Source organism: Battus philenor, unplaced genomic scaffold, assembly GCF_028537555.1.
Source record: "Battus philenor isolate CCGP_79_NKW_IND1 unplaced genomic scaffold, ilBatPhil1.0.hap1 SCAF_7, whole genome shotgun sequence".
Lineage (NCBI taxonomy): Eukaryota > Metazoa > Arthropoda > Insecta > Lepidoptera > Papilionidae > Battus > Battus philenor.
In genome coordinates this window covers 6045817-6068547 of record NW_027181737.1, presented here as the reverse complement: position 1 = coordinate 6068547, position 22731 = coordinate 6045817, and the positions used below count along the sequence as shown (strand labels likewise).

At 30.8% G+C, this 22731-nt stretch overlaps 1 protein-coding gene across 3 annotated transcripts in view; it reads right to left on the bottom strand.

Annotated features, from left to right (window-relative positions):
- Window positions 1-18401, bottom strand: part of heph (polypyrimidine tract-binding protein 1 heph) — a 404307-nt gene extending 385906 nt beyond the window's left edge. For all 3 annotated transcript variants that reach the window (XM_068774756.1, XM_068774755.1, XM_068774757.1), the window contains exon 1: window positions 17659-18401. The gene's annotated coding sequence lies outside the window, so the exon portion shown is untranslated. The remainder of the gene's footprint in view (window positions 1-17658) is intronic.
- Between the last annotated feature and the right edge of the window lie 4330 nt (window positions 18402-22731).

The following is a 22731-nucleotide window of genomic DNA, read 5'->3' as shown; positions in this document are numbered from 1 at the left end:
GAAAACATCTGTGATTAAATGACTATCTAATGTATAAAAGAAAGAGAAATCAAAATAGGACTATTTTTTACTAAACCAGCATTTTGCAAAGTTTTAATGTTGAATACATTCCGCAACTTGGAATTACGATGCACTAAATTCTAAAAAACACATCGCATAAGATATTAATCTTATAAGCTTTTATTAAAGTAATCAATCATTAACGAAGTATGCTGCTCTTTGAACTGAATCTAAAGAAATATTACCATGGTAGAATCTTTATGCACGGCTCCTACCAAAGATTACTAGAATAACCATTTGAAATACTTATCATTACGAAGTCATTATTATATAAGTTATAATCAACATTCTCTTCTCATATTTTATAAAAGTAAATAGAGATTAGTTCTTTTGGATCAGTTTTAGGCGAATAATATGCAACACGGAAATTGTATATTTTATAAAATTTAAAATGACTAAATCCAATAAGAGGTACTCGACTCAATATAGGTTGACAAATCGTACAACTTGAAATGATAAAATTGTCAATTTTATCAGACACTCTGACATGTGACAGAAAAAAAGATATGCTTTAGCTAATCCGTAAACATCTGAGCGCCAAGATGATAACATGAGAATAGTAAAAAAAAAAGAGGAATGTACATCGTTAGAAGTTGTCTTTGAAATAAAACAGCTTGTGGCCTCGATTCCGTTCGCATAAGTAAAAAAAAAAGTCTTTCGTAATTTAAAAATATAACTGCCCAACTTAAATACATTCATCCTGTTTAACTCTGGAGTGAATTAAAGCGATTGTTGGACAGATTCCAATATAGCGGACAATATTCTTGCGGTACGACTAAAAAAACTTTAATTTTATTACGTTACACGTACAATGCTTTTTTTCTATTTCTACTGTCGTCAACTCAAGTCGTTTTTATAAATGACATCATGGCTCAACGGCCGCTCTTGTTTGATTATTAATGTCTCAAATAATATCGATTTTATGTCTAACACAGTATATGATAAAAAAATATACGCTGCTGCTGTTTTAACGTTCTTGTAAAGATAATATAAAAATGCAGAATGCGGTTTACATTTAAATTGAATGTACTAAAACAATGACTTAATAATATGGTCATGTATATAAAACACTCTTTTATTAATCGATCTTCCTATTTGAAAATCTTATTTTTTTAATAATATTTGGCTGAAATTGGCACAGGCTTCTTCTTTAAAGGTAGATGCGGTAACAATTCACCACGCGGGCTCAATATACATTAGTGGAAGTCGCATATTTTAAAATGTTTGGTCCAGGATAAGTCGCTTATACACTATATATGCGCACGAAAACGAACCCCAACCAAATCGTATCATTCTTAAACCTACTCCCCTTCATCTACTGACATAAAATAACTGACAGCAGTCCAGTATACAACTAAATTATGTTTATCTCAAAATAGTAATGAGATATGTCAAATAAAAAGTAATGTTAAAAATAGCACAATAGTAAAAATTACGACAAAGAAAAAGTTTTCATAACACAACTGTTGTCACTTATGCCACATACATATATGGATCAACATGTATGTAAGTCTCGTTCTATGTACGTGTTTGTATTGTGAAATATTTGAATACCTAACTGGTAACTATTATAACATTCCAATACATTACCAGGGATAATAGGTGCGCCCTAGTTCTCTTACCTCGTTCTCTTATCTCGGGCTTTTGCTTGCTTCTCACAGTCGGTTCCGATGTTGATACGATATGCCAGGTATTCATTAAACGGAAGCGTATAGAATATGCAAACGCTTCTATTTTATCTATACACTATTTTCTATTATATAAATGAAATAAGTGTGTATTTTAAACAGAAAACCTTTCTTACACCAAGAAACATGAAATGTGTAGTAAGAAATGAAAAGGAACCAATTTATGCAAAATATTTATTTAATAGTTAAAATTAAAAAGTAGTCATGAATAACTATAGGGCTTTAAACTCCTTTAGTAAGTATTTGTCACAACGCGACAATTTTGTTAAGGTCGTTGGAAAACCCTGGAAAAAGAACGCAGGAAGCCTATGTCCAAATTGGACATCCTCATAGTGGTCGTCGTCAATTCAGTCCATACACGCCCACTGCAATTCATAGGTCTCCCAAAAGATATCTATGAGGGGATATACCATAATTGCCATGCTTGGCAATCGGGTCGGCGATCACAGTGTTGTGTTATGGTACGAAGAAGACTCTGCTGCCCATTTTTTCCAAACTTGTTTGAAAGCAGTAGCAATCCTGTATAATTAATACACAAAGCATGAATTATATAAGTTTATATTGTAGGAACCGAAACCACCACTTACAATCACGCTCATGAACGTCCTACGGCTGAAATATTATTGCGAGATGCAAAGTCTCGATCACTAGAAATAATTTAATCAAAGTATTTCGTTAAAATAATTTTTATACAATTTACACCTTTAAAACAAAATCTCATTTGTTTTAACAACTATCTATAACAAACATGTAACCTTAAAAAATGTACGAGAAACGAATTTAAATGTTTTATGAATGTAGGTAGTCGTCGTGAATAATTATCTTAAATGCCATCACTAAACTGTGCGTAAAGCGCTAAATTGATAACTAAAAGGGCTTCGTTATAGAGTTTCCAGCTTCATTAATGCTTAAAAAAGTTTGTGCGTCAACACAGAAGTTCGTCAGTGGACGGGCGCCTTTAAATATTTCCGTAAGCGAAAACAATTTTAATCAAAAATGATGATCAAAATTATTATAAATACCGCTAAATATCTCATTTGACTTTTTATTTCCTACTGTTTGGTTTAGAAAAAAAAATATGATATATAATTTAGAAGAGTATTTAACATGTTCTAAACTAATTTGTTGATTTAAATTATTTACAAAAATAACTAAGTTACTAGATTATCAAAATACGTAGTTTATTCCAAAGATACTAAATGAACAAAAATCGAGTAACCTCGCGCGAAGGGTCTACAATTTAACACGGTACAAAAATTATGAAGAGAAAAATTATTACCATTCGCAAATCTTAAAAAAGTCTTCTAAGAATTTGACTTAAAAATGGGACTATAGCAATACATTACCATTCTTCAATAATAATAATTTAATTATATACTAAAATCAAAACTAATCCCACCGCTCTTAAGTAGAAATCTCATTGAAATTTAATAAAGACAGTATGCTTCAAATAGCCTATTAAGAAGCAGCTAACTAGACGTGAGACGTCGGAGTATCAGTTAGTTTGTAACTAATTTAACGACACGAGAGCGAAGAGGCGCGAACCTGTAATCGTTGTTCATTCACCCAATTATAACTTTGGACGAACGAAGCCGAGCTATTGGCAAATACGTACTAAGAAGTGCGGAGTTAATCGAACTACGCCAACCGCCAGTATTATTATGGTCGTGGAAATGTTTAATGACCATTATTATACAATAATGAAACCCATTATGACGTGATAGTAAAGATAATGCGGAAGTACGGACTTTGATTGAGGATAAACATTATACGTATTATGTTGAACTGCTTCTCTAGAAGAAAAGATTCTTGTAATATTTTTATCCCTTTATGCTATATTTTATTAACTCATTGCAATGCGCACTTAGTAAAAAGACATTTATTTTACTAAGATCGTAAAGACACTTGAAGTATAATAATAACATTTTACTTTTGTTGTTGTTGCGATTTCATTTTTTCACCTCTCCTTTCCAAATGTAATAAACATTTTTTAGAGAAATCACCAAGAGTTTTTTAAATATTATACGATAAGAGAAGCAGTCTAATCATTTTCTTATAATGAATAATCGAAATGTCAAAATAAAAACTTTGAACAAACGGATCCTCAAAGTTAAACCAGCTAAGCGAGTTGATTTGTGTTTGAGATTTCTCTAATTAAAGAGTTAACCGTCTTAACATTACGAATCCTGTTTAAACAATCTCGAAGTTAGGTACTATCGCATTAGTTAAACTGTCTTTGAAACAAAGCCTCGCTTCATCCTGACAGCTAGAAAGTACGAATGTAGTAGTTTCACGCCCACGATTCTCCCGTCTTGTAATAATTTTCCTTAAAACCCACTACCTGTACATTAGTATCGTGTTACAGTGTACGGTTTTTAAATTGGGACAATATTTTACATATTTTATTCCTTTACGGTAATTCGTAAAATAACATCACAGAATTAGTCCATAAAAACTTTCAGCATTGTTTCTCCTTTTAAAATTAGTCATTTTGAAATGGACGCATATTTTTGGCATATCTGTTTGCGCCCCTGTCAGATGTAAATATCATAAACCAACCTGATACTTGTACTACATATATACCACATTAGAAGACCAAATTAAATTTTAAAAATATTTTATAAATTGTACATCCGTAGCTTTACATCTGCTTCATTGCTGTCATACATCAAAACCTACTTATCATTTAATAATAGCAATGTTAAAATAAATGCTTAATCATGATTAATTATTATAGTAAATAATATAGACGTGTTTTACTATAAACAATAAATTACGCATAAGCAGAGGATCGCCAACGATGTCGCACTACCGACACATTAGATCATCATTGGGATCGTCATCAGAGTTCTCCGTTGAACCTAACGACCTTGTGGCATTAAAAGATTCCAGCAAACACTAAATAAACGGAATTTACAAGGTTAGCGTACAAATTTAAAACTTATTTTACATTCCTGTTATAGATTATTGTTCAGTTAGTTAGTCTTATGTATTATTTAATTAATTTGATATAAGGAGAAGAATGTCGGCGGCTGTAATACAGTTCATATCTGGCACAGCTGCCAACTATACAATGAAATTAAATATTGTAGTTATAAAAATAAATAAATTATTTCGCTTTTACACTTTAATATAAATTAATGAAATTTAAAAATGTTATAAAAGTTTAAATATTAAATATGCTTTTTAATAACATATTTTTCTCGGCAACAGCACTTAATAGCGTGGGACTCTTGGTATTGTGGAATGCAAAACATTTACAAAATTATTCATATGAAAGGAAGAGACAGAAGTTCATATTTTTAGACGGGATCAAGTATTTGTGTTAGAACCGGTTTTGTTGTGTTTATGCGTTATGTAAAATTTTTAAGTTTTGATTATTTGATAATAAAACACTCAAGAAATAAAAAAATAATTATTATCATCGTTATTGATATTGCTATTGAAGGAATGACAGTTTTCCCCAAAAATGCAGCCGCAAAAAAGCTATAACAAAAATGTATTCCATAACAAATTAAGCAAAAAGTAAAACAAGTTCAAATGTAATAGATGTCAAAAAGGTAAATGTACAAAAGCATTAGTGACTTGCATCGAAATCTAAATACAAAAGAGGCATGTATAGTCAAAACCCATAACTACAAAAACACATGGTAATCAGTGTTCGACCTTTGACTTTTGCAGATGGAAAGTTATCGCTTTTCGCAAGCCATGAGTGATTTAAAATGTCTAATAAATTCCTCTACCAATTAGAATAGAAAGATTTAGAAAGCACACCAATAAAAAAAACATAATTTGCCAAAATAATTGCCGCCGACACCCACACATCTAATCAATGCTGACAAGCTTGGAATATTTTAAATATAATTCTCAAAGATTATATTTAACTCACAAACCCGAGTGGAATTGGAGTAACAAAAAATGGTAATTATTTTCAGTTGAAATACTTCAGGCGACTAAATGTTAAAATCATTGTTTATTAATTAATCTGAATTCACGTTTATTTAGAAAAAATAGACATCAAACACTTTTATATTTATTGGGAAGCCAATAAAAAACTATGGCTCATTAACGTGGCTTTCATAGGATGATCTCATAATTTTTTGTCTTATAAGTCAAAGGGTATTTAAGTAAAAAAAATACTTATTAACGAGCTTGTGTTAATGGGTATTGCATCTGGTCATCGTAGTTGTTTACAATACGAAACCATTAAACTTGTGTTTTAACCAAAGAATACTTAGGAATGACATCGCGATATATTAGGCCACGGGTTAATTTCGACATCTTTTTTTACAGTTTATGACAAGCTAATCTTCAAGTACATCGTATAACGAATTGTAAAAGACGAATCGCTGACTCTTGTGAACTTTTTAGTAAATGGAGAGATGTCTATTAATATCTTAGAAGTATAATATTTACCATCGCCTTAATTATTACAAAGTAAATAACGAAGAAAGACTTCTTAGTTATTATAGGATAATTTTATTTAAAAAAAATGATTATATAAATTAAGCCAATGTAGCTACGGTTTTTAACTAGGAGTACTCGTACTATCCTGCTGACTATCTAGCGAAAAAAAACCCGGTGACAAACATTGTCAACTCGTAGAAAAAGACATGTTCATGTGAGAAAATATAAACGTAAACATGGCAATGGATGTTTACATTCAAGACTATACGGACCCAAATACATTTTCAAAGGCTTTTCAAAACCTCTCGCCCACGGGGATTGTCTCGCCACTAGTAAAATCTTGTTTCACTGCCTATGGCTGTACGAATGGATGCGATCTGAATATTATATCGAGCACATTACGTACGATTCGCTGGAGGCGCGTATTCTGCAATGCACATTTCAGCTGCACTCTCTTCCAGCTCTAGCTAGACACAAAGACGTACCTATGTGTCGGACGTAATAAAATACATTTTACTTCAGTTTTCAAGGTGCACAAAGATACAACGCGTCCTTAGAAATAATGGATCTGCACTGTTTTATTTTTGAGTCATTCAACGCTTTACAGAATAAGACAAGCTATTTTCGTTAGCAGTAAATAAAATCCACGTATTTTCTTTCTTAGTAAACTCAAGAGTAAAATCTGTGTAACCATTATTAAAAAAATACGGAAAACTTCTAAATAAGTTTTGCAATTGTGGATTACGATGTGTTATTAAATATTATGCATAAATGTCAAAGTAACATAATAAATTAGTTTTTAGTATTTATAACCGGTTCATAATTTATAGTTGTAATAAATAAAAAAAATTTGCCTTTAATACAAAAATAAATCTAAAAACTCAAAGATTTTTTATATATTATGGAGATCTAAATAAAATAAAATCTATACGTTTTGATAGTTTTAAATGTCACTATAAGAACAAAGTATTTCTGCAATAATATTTTCTGTAACAAAAAAATAACATGTCCCAGAATCAGTCGACATATTACAACAAGCATCTTGATTGATACTTCATTCCTACGTTAGTAAACAGCACACTAGAAGCACCGTTGTTGTTTTTACAAAGCATCGCAACTTGTTAAATTACTGACTAGAACAATCTTTTATAAAGAAAAGTAAAAGCAGAATTGCGCGGAATATTACATAACGAAAACTTTTTTTACTACGCATTTTCGCGAATAACGTCTGTCTCTAAAGATGCACAAAAATATGAATCATGTACATATTCGGCCTAAAATTTTTCCTTTCTACTGCTATAAATTATTTTAAGATATTTCAAAGCGATCACTTTATGATGATAGGAAATAAGTGTAAAAGCTCGTTATAATTATAACTAAACCTTGTATATCGTAATTATGGACACGTTCCCTTTTGTTACAAAATATTACAGGCGTTTTATATACAGCAAGTATCTTCTACAAAAATGAAATGTTTAACAATAAAAAAAATTAAGCTTAAACATTCATTGAGCAAACGGGGCTCAATTATATACACAGGACCCTATTCTTAAAAATGAAAACAGTAAGAGCAGAGCAAACCACGCTCAGTTAATTTCAAACGTGGACGAGCGCTGAGGGGAACCGAACGCTAATTAATTACCCCTGCCCCTGACAACCGAAGGTAGATAAGTTATGATTTATACCTAAATAACTTTGAGATACTAAACATTGACAATTCCTTAAGATCTAGCACAATTTAGGAGCTTATACGATATCTTTACTATCTAGATCAACAAGTTATTCTGTAAATGTTAACTTAAAATTCCTTTTTTTATTTATTGAGTATTTATTTTTTCCATATTTATGACACTCTCATGAAATTATTATTACAAATTGCATTACTTTATTATGCTCTTCATACTATAATAAAACAATTTCAGATAATAGAATAGTATCCTGCATTTCATTTGGCACGTCGAAATATATTCGGAATGATTCGGTTTAGTAAAGCGTTATTTTTGTCTATCGGAATTTACGAGCTTTTAGAGATTTTACACACTATGCGGTAAAGACAAAAAAACCCTAGCGAATTAATTCCGTAAGTTTTACTCTCCTGTTTCATATTTCAAATAAAATTCCAACTGCATTACCACACTTTAAAAATTGCAATTTTCAAATGATGTAGTTTTTAACGGAAATTTTCCAAGACTGGACTTCATGAAATTACATTCACAAAAGGCAGTGCAGGTTACACAAAGCGGGCGAGGGACCGCTACTATATACATACAATCCATACGTCTATATTCACAACCCATGTTAACACACCATATCATGACAAACAGATGAAAAAATAGCGTGACGTAGTACAATAAACTTGTTTATCCAACACGCACAAAGGATTGGTAAATGTGCGCTTTATGTACACCTTGGTTGTTATTAAAAATAACGACTACAACTTGAATTGTGTAAATGATAATTAAAATGACTTACTTAGTACGAGAACTAAAAACTTAACAGTACAGGCTGAATGGTTGGAGTTATGAAAAGCTTCAAAGGGGTGATTATAGGTTATTTGCAGTTAATTAATATATGGTACGGCATATCAAAAAATCTACGGTATAAAATTGTAGAAATTAATTAATGGTTACATCTCTCTCTGCAGACTTTTTATTGCCAGAAGTTATTAGCTTGTCTCATTCACATAGATAAAAAGATAAATTAACGCAACATACTTCATAGTGTTAAAGGTTTGAAACCTTTGCTGACCAAAGAGCCATACATTAACCCATCAGCCTATAACCAATCACTCATGAAAACGTTTCATTTTAAAATAATATTATTCAACTTGTTTAGATGCGCATAAAATCTTACAACATTGTAAGCTTTACAACAGGTTTCTGCGTAACATTTGAACCTTCGCCGTCTGTGTACACCTCTCGATGTGGCTTCGACGGTTTTGTTTATTCCTTATTGGTGCTTTGTGGGTTGAAGTTGGGTATTTAAACGTTAGTTTCCATTGTCAGGGTTTTGAGAAAATTTATTTTTGATATTTGTATTTATATCTAGTTTTCAGCAATTTTTTCTTTAACTTGTTTTTGCGGGAATTTTTGTTATAATTACGCTGTTATAATTTAGTAAAAAAATCCTTAACTATGTATCTTTTACTGTTATATGTATATATATGGGCAACTGTTACCAAGACGTTATACAAAATAAATATTAGCATTCCCCAGTAATTTAAGTAGTTTTTAACTATTAATTTAACCTAATTTAAAAAAAAAAACTTTTTGGTATATACAAATATCTCACTTCTGAAATCGATTAAATTATGTACAAAAGCCACAAAAATTATGGTTTAATTTCTAAATAATGGACACCACATGCTTTTGTAAATGTCTGAGTAACTTTTTGTACATTTTATTAATTTTGCAAAATAATAAAATAAAATCTAACATTCATTTAAAATTATAGAAATATTACTTCTAGCAGGGACAAAGTATGTATGAAATTTTAATGCTATTCCGTTACACTATGAATAAAATCCAAATACTTGACACGTTAAACATTATATGCAAATATTATAGCTGAATCATATTTTTGAGGTAGTAAGTATTAATAATACCATAAATCCCATAACATTCTGGACAGATTTTTTAAGATCTTAGAAATATAGTAAAAGAGGTAAAAATAACAATTTAAATGCATTTTTATCTTAGTTTAATTTACAATATAAAGTAATCAACATTGATTAAAAGTTTACTGATCCTGCCGACTACATGAAAAAGGAATTACATCACGATATATAAGAGTTTAAGGAGGAAAACACGATTATCTAAATATTTGAGTCAGCGTTAATAAAACGAGGAGTAAACCTAAGGAGGTTGTTAGCTTTCAGATTGTTTGTGTATATGTAATCTACAGAGACGATTAACTCGATGATGGTTAGCAAAATAAATTGAACGGATATAATCTGTGATATCTTTTATCGATATTATTATGTAGACTCTACATAAACTCTTTATAACGGACGATTCCTCTAAATTAATTTAATACGTGTCCTCAATAACTGTCATGAAATTAGAAATGATTTATACGTAGAAAACCGATTCGTGTTAAAACGTCTGGCCAATAAATTCGTTTGAAAATAAAAGCGAAAAAAAAATCAAAGACCTTGAGCTGAAATCCGTACATTTTAATTGGACGGACGAATAAAAATTCACTTTAATCGATGACATCAAAATATAAATCTGTCCGTCCGTCGGTTTGTCGGAGGAATCCCATGCCAGGACGAGCCCGGATCCGGTTGTTAAGCCAAATCGATCGAACAGACGATTATTTTTATTACACACGTTGCTGGTATTATTACAGCTTTATTTAACATGTTTTATTATAGACGAACAATATATCATTCGGTTTAATTCATTTTAACAAGAGATTATTTTTATAGTAGAAACGTGATAATAACTAAAAACATTTTAATGGTAGAATGAGAATTGAAAATATAATTTAAATTATCAGTCATACAACAATACAATTATGTAATTAAACTAAAATTTATTATGACAATCTTTATTCATCATTCAATGTACAATTGAATATTTTTGTACTTGTTGTGATAAAAGAGCGAAATAGTGTGGTACGAAATATATATTTTTTTTGCAGTACATATGAAAACAATTCTTTTGTAAAAAATTTTGGACGATTATAATAACATATAAAAAAATTTAATTATTTACACATTTTGTTATTGGCTAAAACGTTTTAATTTTATGTTATTTATAATCTCGATGTATATCAAGAAAAGTGATGACTTTCAAGTATGATTTTCCCAAATAAAGCAAATTAATTTAAATGAGTTTAAGTATTGTAATTAAAGAGATTTTTGTCTCGTATGGTATTGATAAAAGTGCATAAACTAAAACAATTTTTCTTGTAATTTATATGTACTTATAAATATTTCTTTATCTTAAGTATGTTTACGCAAAAAATACTAAAAATTATTTAAACAATCTATGATATTATTTAAAAGTTTATTTATGACATTAACATTTTTTAATTTACTATAGGGTTTTTTATCTTTAAAAAAAATAAATTAACTTCGAGTATAAAAATTCCAATCTCTGCTTTTGATATGATGTTTCGGAATTTCCAGTTTTACCTTTTTCGGTTCATTTTTTAATTTGTCTGTGGAATGAGGTTTAACATAATGCTATAAAAATACATATAATAAAAATAATTCAAACTTCCAAAGAAAAAGTAAACAAGTCCAGCGATAGCTAATAAGCACATTAGCTTATAGCAAGGCATATACTGAGAATAAGTCCAACAACAAGAAATTATTTGCTGAATAAAATGAAGAACATAGTCAATAGCACCTGTGAATAGATCGTTATACATAATTAAGGTTTTATTACTATTAAAATGGGCGTAATTATCTTTATAGCAACCCCCGAGCTATATAAGAGAACAATGCGTTATTGTTGCGCGCAAGGAGCTGAAGTGGCTTTGACCGTCTAACTGATTTAATATAAAGCATTGCATCAATAGATTTCTGGTGCAATAATCAACATGATTATATCGATTTATAAAATAGATTATAAGACTGAGCAATATAGAAAAACAGGCCTGTAAAACCTTGCAATGGAAACATTTTACGTGTATTGTGCATGTATCGAAACTGTAACGAACTGTTATTGAATTTTAACTATTAGTGTTGTACCTTTTTGTAGACTTCTTTAGTAACTCTTTGTAACCAACTTTTAAATTTAAATAGCTCGTAATAAGTGGGCGAAAAAGCTTCGTCTTGAATTGGTCTTGAATTACTCTATTAAGTGTATTTATGAAAGTAATCACAAGGAATATACGGCTGAGTTTAGTGTGAGTTCTTATCAGCCCACAGCGCGTTTGGATTCCTTATGACTTTTTATATGATGCTACATATTTTTAGTCAAAGGATATCATTAGAATTGAAATGTAATGATTATAGATTCTAACGAATTTAAAATTAAATCTTAAGATCTAAAATTCCGAAAAATTGTTATTAATTTTTACACTGTATCGTTTTTTTACATGCCTTCAAGTTACATCTCGGCAAATGAGTTTGTATATTATATTGAATTTATATTGTATGTACAAATACAATATAAATAGGTTATGCCATAGCACAAAATGCGAAATTCGTCTGGTTTTTGTGCAATTTATTTGCTCTTACCTTAAATAATGAGTGCTATAGAGAACTCGAATTCAAGAAAGAAGTGCAAAATCGTTATATATAATAACGATTCTCATATAATAACGTTCTGGGTTTTGGGCTTGATTTGGGCTTGTATGGATATGTAAGACATAAGTTTTACAACATTCTCTCTGCGCAATTTCAAACAATAATTCCCACTGTATTTTTAAACTACGTGTAAAATTAGTTTTAAAATCTAGTTATATATCGATAACATTACACTAGTTTTATTTATTACATAATAGCTTTTTTAATATGTTAGTATAATGATTATTGTTGTATGTAACATAGATAGTTCAACGAATTTTGCGTGGCGCGTAAAGCAGTAGATTGAGTTTGTAGAGTTCGATCTAATAACTCTTTAATATAGTACAGACTTTATTTTTAATATGTCTCAACAAACGTAACATGTAGGCATTAATAATCGGTATGTTGTATTCTTTTTATCTTATTCATTTGATTGCAATTAGCAAGAAGACACGTGTAAGGAATGTTGTTCTATAAGCGGTAAGTGAGTTGACGCAAGGGCAGTAGAAATTTATTTCCTCGTTGCATCTATTTGCGCCTTGGTTCTAAAATGTGTACCTCCATACTTTATTACGTAAAAGGTGAGGTGAGCATATTGACTTCTCTCGAGTAGTTGACAGCAACTTAACAAGTATTATCAAGAAGACAGCACTGTTTACAATTGTAAGGCGGAAGAGGGGTCAATAAACCTCGTGAGTGTAAACCATCTTAAATCCGCTTCGTATGAAGCAGGTTTAAAATTGTTTAATACTCCGTATAAGGCGTATAAAAAGTTATTTATAAAACAAAAAACGCCTTCATCTGTTTTATGTTGCCCGAAAATTGTTATTAAAAAAATCACTTTCATTTAATTAACAATCGGATTTTTTCATCTTGTAAAACAAAATTAAATTTTAACATAGTATTAAAAAAAATTAACCAAAAAAATATAATTATTTCATACAAGTGGAAAAGACCTTGTGATTTATGATGTATATTTTGGATATTCGGAAAAACATAAATCAAAATATAATTAAGTGATGTCCTTTGCGAGTTTCCGTCTAGGTGAACAGCATTCCTATTTAAAACCACTGGACTAATAGGAGACAAACAATCTGATAATTCAAGGTAAAGAGCATAAAGCATTGTGCACACAGTTTCAAAACCAAAGTTTGCACCGCGCTTAAATGGTCAAAGATATATTACAACCAGATAAAAGCCGTTTGTACAGCTACATAACGTAAAATGAATAAACAAATTTCTTGAAAGCTTATGCGACAATCATCTTGATACACAAGATTCTTCGAATTGTTTTTTTTTTCACATTGAGAAATATTTAATTTATGTATAAATATTTAATTATGTAAATTATTCTGTTTATATTAAAGTACACAATAGTATGAAAACACATTAAGATAATTAGAAAATATTAATATTCTTAAAATATTATTTTTATGTACAAACATTGGTGGGAATAACGAACAATAAATTTTATTACAACAATATGTAAAAATAACGACCTCCTCTCAACCGTCAGCAATACAGCCTTGATTAAAATGCTACATTAATTTGTTTACGAAATGAAAACCTTGTGGTTAAGATTTAAGAGATATAATCAACAAGTGAAGATGCATTATTGTAAGGCTTTATTTAGAATTACATCATAGTAAATTCAGTTTTAGAATTGTTCGTTTTTGTTTTTAATTTTTTGTAAACCCAAAATACTTGATGTAATTTTACTTAATTTAAAAAATAAAAAAACTAGTAGATATGATACGTCATATAATAATCCAGTTTAGCCAAATTAGCTTACCAACCATGCGAGATTAAGAATTAAATTAAAATACGTATGTTCCGTTTTATAAGATTGATTAAATTATTAAAAAAAAATCAGAAACATCTTAAGATATTTTTGTAATCCACAGATACTCACGAAGAGCATGAAATTCAATAGATTATTTATTACGTTAATTTCCAACTTCGTCATCATCTTGTGGCGATCATTAAAAAAGAATTATAAACTTTACCGTAGGAAAGCCCTTGCTTACAGGGCTGCGATTTTATTTTATATTAGGTTTAAATGTTTACATTACGTTCAGATGCACCAGGTGCAGTTCAATTTGACGCTTTTAAGAGTTAATGTGATAATTTGACGTCAATGCTTCATGGAACCAAACGCTGAAACAAAATTATAATCCGTTTAAGGTCACATGTTGTAGTGTTAGTTTAGGAGGTACGGTACATGTCGATTATTTTACGTAATAAGATGAATGATCGTAACAAAATACATTCTATTTAATAATAAGAGTGGGTTTTACGTAATAATAACTTTTTTATTATGTTTTATTTTTAATTATATTAAACTTTATATCAATTATTAATTGTAACTTAATTAATAGACGGTAATAATACTTAATACAATAATAAAAGAGGTTACAGCGTCGATTAATAATATAATTACAAAAAATCGTCAGCCCTAGAGAGGCAACGGCACGCTAGCGACGCTGGCTGTCAACGCTTACCCGAGTGACCTTGAACCGCTCGCTATGCGCACTCCAATGAATAAATAGTGAATATTTGTCTTGCGATACCCAACAATAGCAGCTTTATTCCACCCGTCCACATTTTATTCGCAGTATTTAAAAACTGTTCATCGTACCATTGAAATATTTTATACAGGTATTTTCCCGGTACATAATATATTCCTCAGCGAAAGACGTGGAGTGGCTTTGACGCAAATTTTATTGTATCCTCAATCCGAGGTCGCGTTTGAAGTATTTAGGCCGCGGCATTCTGCTTTATAGGCTGACTGACGGCTTTATTTTGATCCAGTTGCCTAATTATTTTATAATACATTAATACAGATTAGGTAAGACCTAACGATGGTTCTCTTAAAAAGTAAAAAAAATAATTTTTCATGATTATAATTTATTAGTAACAACATAAACCCATTATTAATAATAAAAGAGTTTCGGTTCTTTTATGAGGACAGTACAAAGCACCTCCTTTTAATGACCCATTTCCAAATAGCTCGGCTGATATTCTTGCAACAGAACTATTGTAAGTTAAATCGGGCATCAAATAAACATTCAATTAGACTGAATCAGGCATGCAAGAAAACATTTGAATAATAAATATGCAGGTGCAACAAAAGGCAGGTGCGTTGAACTACGCGTATGTGATCTGACGAAAATATGATGTAATGTATTATGCAAATATAGACCTAAAATAAACAGTATTAAGTTGATATTAGCCTAGATTAGACACCTAGTCTATTAAGAGGCTCTGGAGCGTGGATGATTTACGGTAAGAGTCAACGAAAGGAACAGATTTTCCCGCCCCTACAAAATTTATGTTACGATGATCGTCATGCAGAACAAGACCTGGGTGTAGTTGCGGCCTCACTGCATTATTAATAAATTAAAGTATATCCTCAATACGGGCAAGCTATATTTTTTTTCATCGATAGATGACTTTACAAAACCGATATATTTTAAAACTATATATTCATAAAGAAAAAAGAAAATACGTTATTATTATATCATATTTACTTTTTTAACTAATCCATGTCATTGTTTATAGGATATAAAGTGTGCATAGGAATTAAAATTGGTCTACCGCGGCGGTTATGTTTCCCGCCAAAAAGTATTGAAGTACTCCTAGATAAATAACATTTCATGTATCAAAACGACATTAATCAAGCAGTGATGTGTAATATTTCTAAAGCAAAGGGAAAACTGCATTGTGACTGGCGGGGCACTCACCATCAGTTGAATCTCCTGCTCGCAAAGTACATTCTACAGATAATAAATAAAAACAAAAAGTGAATGCAGGCCTACATTCAACACAAAAGAGCTTCAACATATTATCATAACATAAATTATTAACATTACATACTTATTAAAAAATTCTTATGCAGCCTATTTGTAATATGCAATATAATGTAAATGTCTGCTTAAATATTATCCTTTTTTATTTTTATCTTGTTCAAATCACTTGAAATAATAAATCAATTATCGAAATGTCAAACTATTAAGTAAATTTTAAAATCAACAGTTTACAGTAGTTAAAGTGTTTGGTACACTACACCGCACACAGCCTTGTAATTAAAATATATTGATGTTAGTGCGCCATATTTTTTTTATATTTGATTGATACAGTCTTCACATCTATTCACTCCTTAATAGACATATTTGCAGAAACGTGAGACCCACCTTTTTACGAGTGATTTTCGTACCTATCTCTTCACTTTCTGGTAATAAAATACTTCGATTTATCCCGGTATTCAACCATTCGTTGTAATTGCTTAAAACTTACTCATATTAAGCTTTAGCTTAAACATATTCACGTTAATAAAATAGAAAATAAATATAATACATGATTATAAATTTTGTTTATTACTTAAGAAAGTTGTAAAGCTAAATATATAGATATATGTTTAGGAACCATGAGATTAATTATTATTTAAATTTATGTGAATCTTAGGTGAATTGTCACACGCTGATTTTCTAGAAAATAAAACAAATATACGTTTAATTATAATATAATGTACATTTAATTTCTAGGGAAACAGTAATTATTTTATTATATTCATTTGATATATTGCTATCGTAACATGTTTTAAACAAAACGCAGTAAAAGAAACTTGAGAAACAATGTGATCATAACTTTCCGTAGTATAAATGAAGAACTGCTTGGTGTAATTTTTAAAAAATGGTTGATTTTTCCATACACCTTGAGGTTTAACACATAAAAAAATTTGCATAGGACACGTTTAAGGTTATTTGATCTTGAGACATGTATTAATGATAAATGTTCAAGGTCAACAAATGCAATACGTTAAACCGAAGCGAAAAATGAACTGGCTGATCAAGAGTTCGAATCAACACTAATTTATTTTGGTATAAACTAACCAGTACATAATTTAAAAAAAAATAATAATTATAAAGTGGGAAACCGGAATTGAATAATTCAAATGAAAACGTAAAAAATCTTAACACAGAATGAAATAAAAAGTAAAATTAAGCAAAGCAAGACGGCCTATGGATGAATGGGGGAAGTTTCTTTGATAAATATTCAAGTGTAAAAGAGACGCACAACCGGAGGATACTAAGTGATGACGTCACTGCTTAGCCAACCTACCAAAGAATAAGCAACTGGTTATTTACAAAAAAAAACCGACCCGGCGCGCGAGCCGACCACGAACGGAGACTAAACATTTTATGAGGCTGTTTTTATCACGCACCTGCACATGCATTCGAATATTTCACATACAAACCTCACCTTTTAAAAGAATTTCGATGCGCGCGCAGGTAAAACACCAAAATCCCACAGGTGAACGGTTACTCTTGATTATAAAATCCTGTCTTCTCGATGGATGACAGTGGACGCTCAGGGAACAATGCCAGTAACACTCGTGCACTTCTCGTTAGCGAGGCACTCCGACCCAGCACGCAAACCACACGACACGAGGTTTGTTTATAAAATTACAAGACACTTATTAATAATTTCGATGAACCGGACTGCGCATGTCCGTGAAACACGCGCCCCGTTTGAAACAAGGTTATGTTATAAGTTACAGGCACCTTTAAACTTCACTTTTCAATGTACACTACGTAGGTTTTCCAAAAAAATCTTATTGGAAGAAAACTGGAAGTTTTTTTTTCCAATAGAATAAACTTTATGTTAATATGAGAAGCACTATCGAAGTTATTGTTGCTTGTTTTGCTTCTAAATACCACAGAGTGAACACTTTCTCACCTTCGGACGATGTGCCGGCTCTACCTGCGGCTAGTAGATGCCTTGTTGCGTTATATACACTTAAAAACTCCGGAACCGGTAATAATACGATTCCCGCACGTGATACTGTCAAAATAAAATACTGGTAAACACTGCGAAACTCGATACTCACTCAGTGAATACGAAACATTGCATGTAAGAAGTTGCGTGAAGTCAGAAATTAAACGAATAGAAAAGAAAATAAACGAAGAATACGAAAGATCGCCGACTGCAAAGCCGAGCGTTCGACACTCCTGCTGAGCGCTGTACTAAACGCGAGAGGCCGCACGACCTGCTCCGCCCCACGGCCCGCGCTCTCCCCTCCCGCGCCTACAACCCGCGCCCAGACATCATATGAAAATATAAGGAACGTTGAAAAAATCTGAAGTGCATAGAGGGAGCAGTTGAGTCCCACAGTGAATATGCAAGTTGTCGTTTGTTCTGTGTTTATTCAGTAGTTTTTAGAGCGGCTGACAGTGGGCCGCTCGCGGTTTGCCGCCAGCGACGGAAGGCGTTCAATTAATCTGACAACACGTGCGTGATGCACCCTCGAACCATCGGCGGAATTCTTCATCCTGTTTCGTAGCTTCTAATAGCACTGCAACAGATATAACAATTTATTTTTACAAAAACTACTAGAAAAATATGATTTTCTGCTGTTTTTAACGAAATACGCCCGATAGTGAAAGAATCGGCAAATTTCTTTACTGTTATTGCTACACACGTAGTAGATGATAAATAAATGTATACTTAATTTTTTTTTTGACTTACTAAGACATGTGTTAGTTTATTACATTATTATTTGTTGGAGACACTTTTTATTTAAAAAATTGTTGAGTTTTTTTAACGCGGGGGTATCAAGGACTTAGGAACTCCATTGAGCGTTCACCAAAGCGATCTAGGAGTTTGGCGCTCTCCCAAAATAAAGAGGTCTTAAACTAGGCGCCCTTTGTGCCCCACCACCTCAAGCCCGTGGAATCTGCTAATGTAAAAAAATATGTATTAAATATATAAAAAAAAATAATTAAAGACGATCTCCATTACCACATATCAAAATACCTCCAATACATCGACTTGTTATAGCTAACTTGCTTATAACACCGAATTGTTATAGCTAAATCATACCACTAAGTCAAGTACTATCACTAAGTAGTTTTTATGGAATTAAACATGATGCTACTTATATATGTGAAGTAAAACGGCTAAAACTGATTCTGGCATAACTTGACGTTTTTTGCGCTTACCTTGACTCATCTCATGCGTCCGAGTATAAAATAGATTTAGTTGGTAAGTTTGCTTACTACTACGTGTAATACTAGCATAAATGATTTTATGGACGTACTGCAATGTCTGAAAGGGTAGCAATAGGCAGAATTTTAAAATCGATTACATATCAATTTTGACCTATTTGAAAAAAGCTGAGTGTACACAAATGCCCATGTTTGTGTACTACAAGAGTTCACTGAAAGAAATCTAATGAACTGTGATTTCGATTTTTAAATTTTTATCGACAAGTAAGATATCTTTAGCCACTCAGCACAACTTAAGATTTTCGTAACCATACTAAGGTGATAATTCATTCGCCATGAAGCCCTGATTACACAAATATTGATTTCCGTTTGTTATGGTCTCAGGTAGTACCATGTTAACATCAAGAGAGGATTGCCCAACCCACTTGTCACGTTTTTTTTGGTCAGGAGTCCCTAAATTTCTTTATCAATTGCAGCATATCACTAAAAGGCCAAAAAGGTACGTGTGAAATTAATATATTTATTTATTTCAATATTAAAACATTCATATAGATTAAACGAATAAATTTATCTCCTTGAATTTTCTCTGACAACGATGTACAGAAATCTTGTAAATTTTGCACAATACTGTTCGGCGTCAAAAATGCAGTCGCTGCAGTAATACAGCAAAATATACACTTTATGTCGTGTTCTGTATAAAATAATAAATAACTACGAATGTTTATTAACTAAAGTATGTTTAGTAGAGCCTAGTGTAATTTACTTTAAAAAAAAATAATGACATAAAAATTTAAGTAATAGCAAATGATTGTTATCCGCATCAAAATTATACAAGTCAAGTCGAAAATAGGATTATTAAATAAGAAAATTAAAATCGTCTATAATCGACAGCTTAAAATAGTTTACGTTAGTTCGTGACGCGACGCCTATTGAGAAGAAATAAAAAGAAACAGCGCGGTTTGTTTTTTTTTAACCTTTGTATTTACAAAATAAAAATTATTCCATAATATAAGAGCAATTCATTTTCAAACATTTTTGCCTTGAACAAATTCTGAAATACGGTAATATCCCTTTTGGTAGAGCCTGTCCTTAACTTCAACTGGTATCTTATAGATGTTGAAAATAAATGTGCAATAGAGTTTTAAATGTTTAATCACATGCACTTGAAATTAAAATTAATGTTTCTAAGACATAAAAAAATATATTATAGTAGTGTGATAATCATATATAATCTTTATTTAATATTCCTTAATACTTTGTAGAAGATTCTTATGGGTATAATTATAGTTAAAGATTGTGCAGAAACGTGATTAATATTCGAAATTATAATGACTATTGTAACTTTGCGGGTTTAACATTTCATGTTTTATGAGTTCATATTATCGCTAAGCTGCTTAAGTCACCGGTAATTATCGTTTATTAGTGATATTAATTAAATTTTTCTATTGTAAGCGACAAGCCGATATCATCTGACAGTACAAAATCTGTCGAAATAGCTAGCTGGTTACAGTTATTAACACGTTTGTTATAACTCAGCTCTACACGTTAACTTTATAAAATAGTAAAATGGCTATGAACGTCAAAAAAAATTTTAAAGTTCATTACACTTATTTAATATCGGCTTACGAGAGGGTGACCAATAATTTATTAATTTAAAATCATTCCGGAGTTCATTCCCTTAGAAACCATTATTTTGGATATAAAGTAACGTGTGCTGTACAAATTATTTAAACGAATTCCTTACTTCGTAACATTGTGTATAAAATGCACAACACAAATCAATTGGCTATTGTTGTTTTTAAAATTATGCTTTTATTTAACCAAGACAAGGTGTTTATTAATAAAAACCTGTTTTTTTCAATCAATTTTATATTTGAAGGTGCACGCACGCACATGAACCGCAAAAGAAATGTTTGTTACAAATATTCTTAATTAAACGCTATTAACTTAAATCCATTTAAAAGTAACAATTAATAGTTTATACTTATATATATATATATACATATATATATATATATATATATATATAAATATTCGCTATCAAATTGGTACATCGTATTACCATCATACGTTTTTATACGACGTTGTTTAGTTTCCATTTTAATTTTAATTTATATTTATTATTATTATATTGTAGTAAAATTTTAAATCACTCATGTATTCTTAAAAGCATAAATAAGACTACCAACGTCCATCGAAACGTTTGTTTTATTTCTTTTTAACCCTTTTGTCTCTTTTTTTAACGCATAGATTCACAGCGTTGGAAATCCGTTTTAGTTCAAATGTAATTTTCATCGCACTGCTTTTTGACGTATTGATTGTCAGGTCATAGTTTAACCTGAACACTATAAAATCGCCCCGTCGACTCGAGGGTTTGAAGCAGATTATTCCGGGAATAATGCTTTAACCTTTACCGTATAAGATAAATAGCGAGAGTTTTAGATCAAAACCATTAATGTCTACAGATCTCAATAATAATTCCTAATAAAATTATCCGCAAAAACGAACACACGCAACAAATGAAACAGTCGCATCGCATTATTGAAAAGAAAGTTTACAAAATATCTTTGCTTTTTTGAAATCCTGCTAAAATCTTTAAGCTCTACAATAAGTATTCGTAATTTTAGTGCCAGAATTTTTAATAATTGTAATCTGACACAAGATTATACTTTAAACTTCTCTATATATAACGAAATCAAATTTAATAAAAGGAAGTGAAAATAATACATTTAGCACACGCAAGGAGTTTTAGGAAATTTTATTGCTAGTAGCATTTCTCGGTAGAGTTAGTGATGAATAAAACATGTGATTGTAAGAAAGGCGCAATGGCGTCTGCTATCAGTCTTGCGTTGCTGCCCATTAGTTTTATTTTCCCATAGGTACGGTAACTTTTTGAGTTTCTTGTACTGAACCTTTTGTGTTTTTGTTTGAAGTATATTATAGTTTATATGAGTCATACAGAATTAAAAACACATATAAAACATTCTTGTTTTATTATCTCAAATAAAAAATTAGTACTTATATTTAAGGTATAAAAACATTTTATTTCTTAAAAGAAAACAATGTCTGTTTACCTAGGAAATAATAGTAATAAGAAAAATTACTATTTTAATATGAGCGGGCATATACAGAATGGTGGAGCAGTAAAAGCCGAGCGGTAGAGTTCAGAGACTTTAGATCGTAGGTTGCGGACTCGATTCTCGTGATATATATTATAAAATTCACACTTTGTGCATTAATAATATTCGATTGCCACTGTTCACAAGCTAGTTGCCAGAGGATGAACAGCAACGTCTTCTGCGTACCATAATACCACACCTCGATCGGG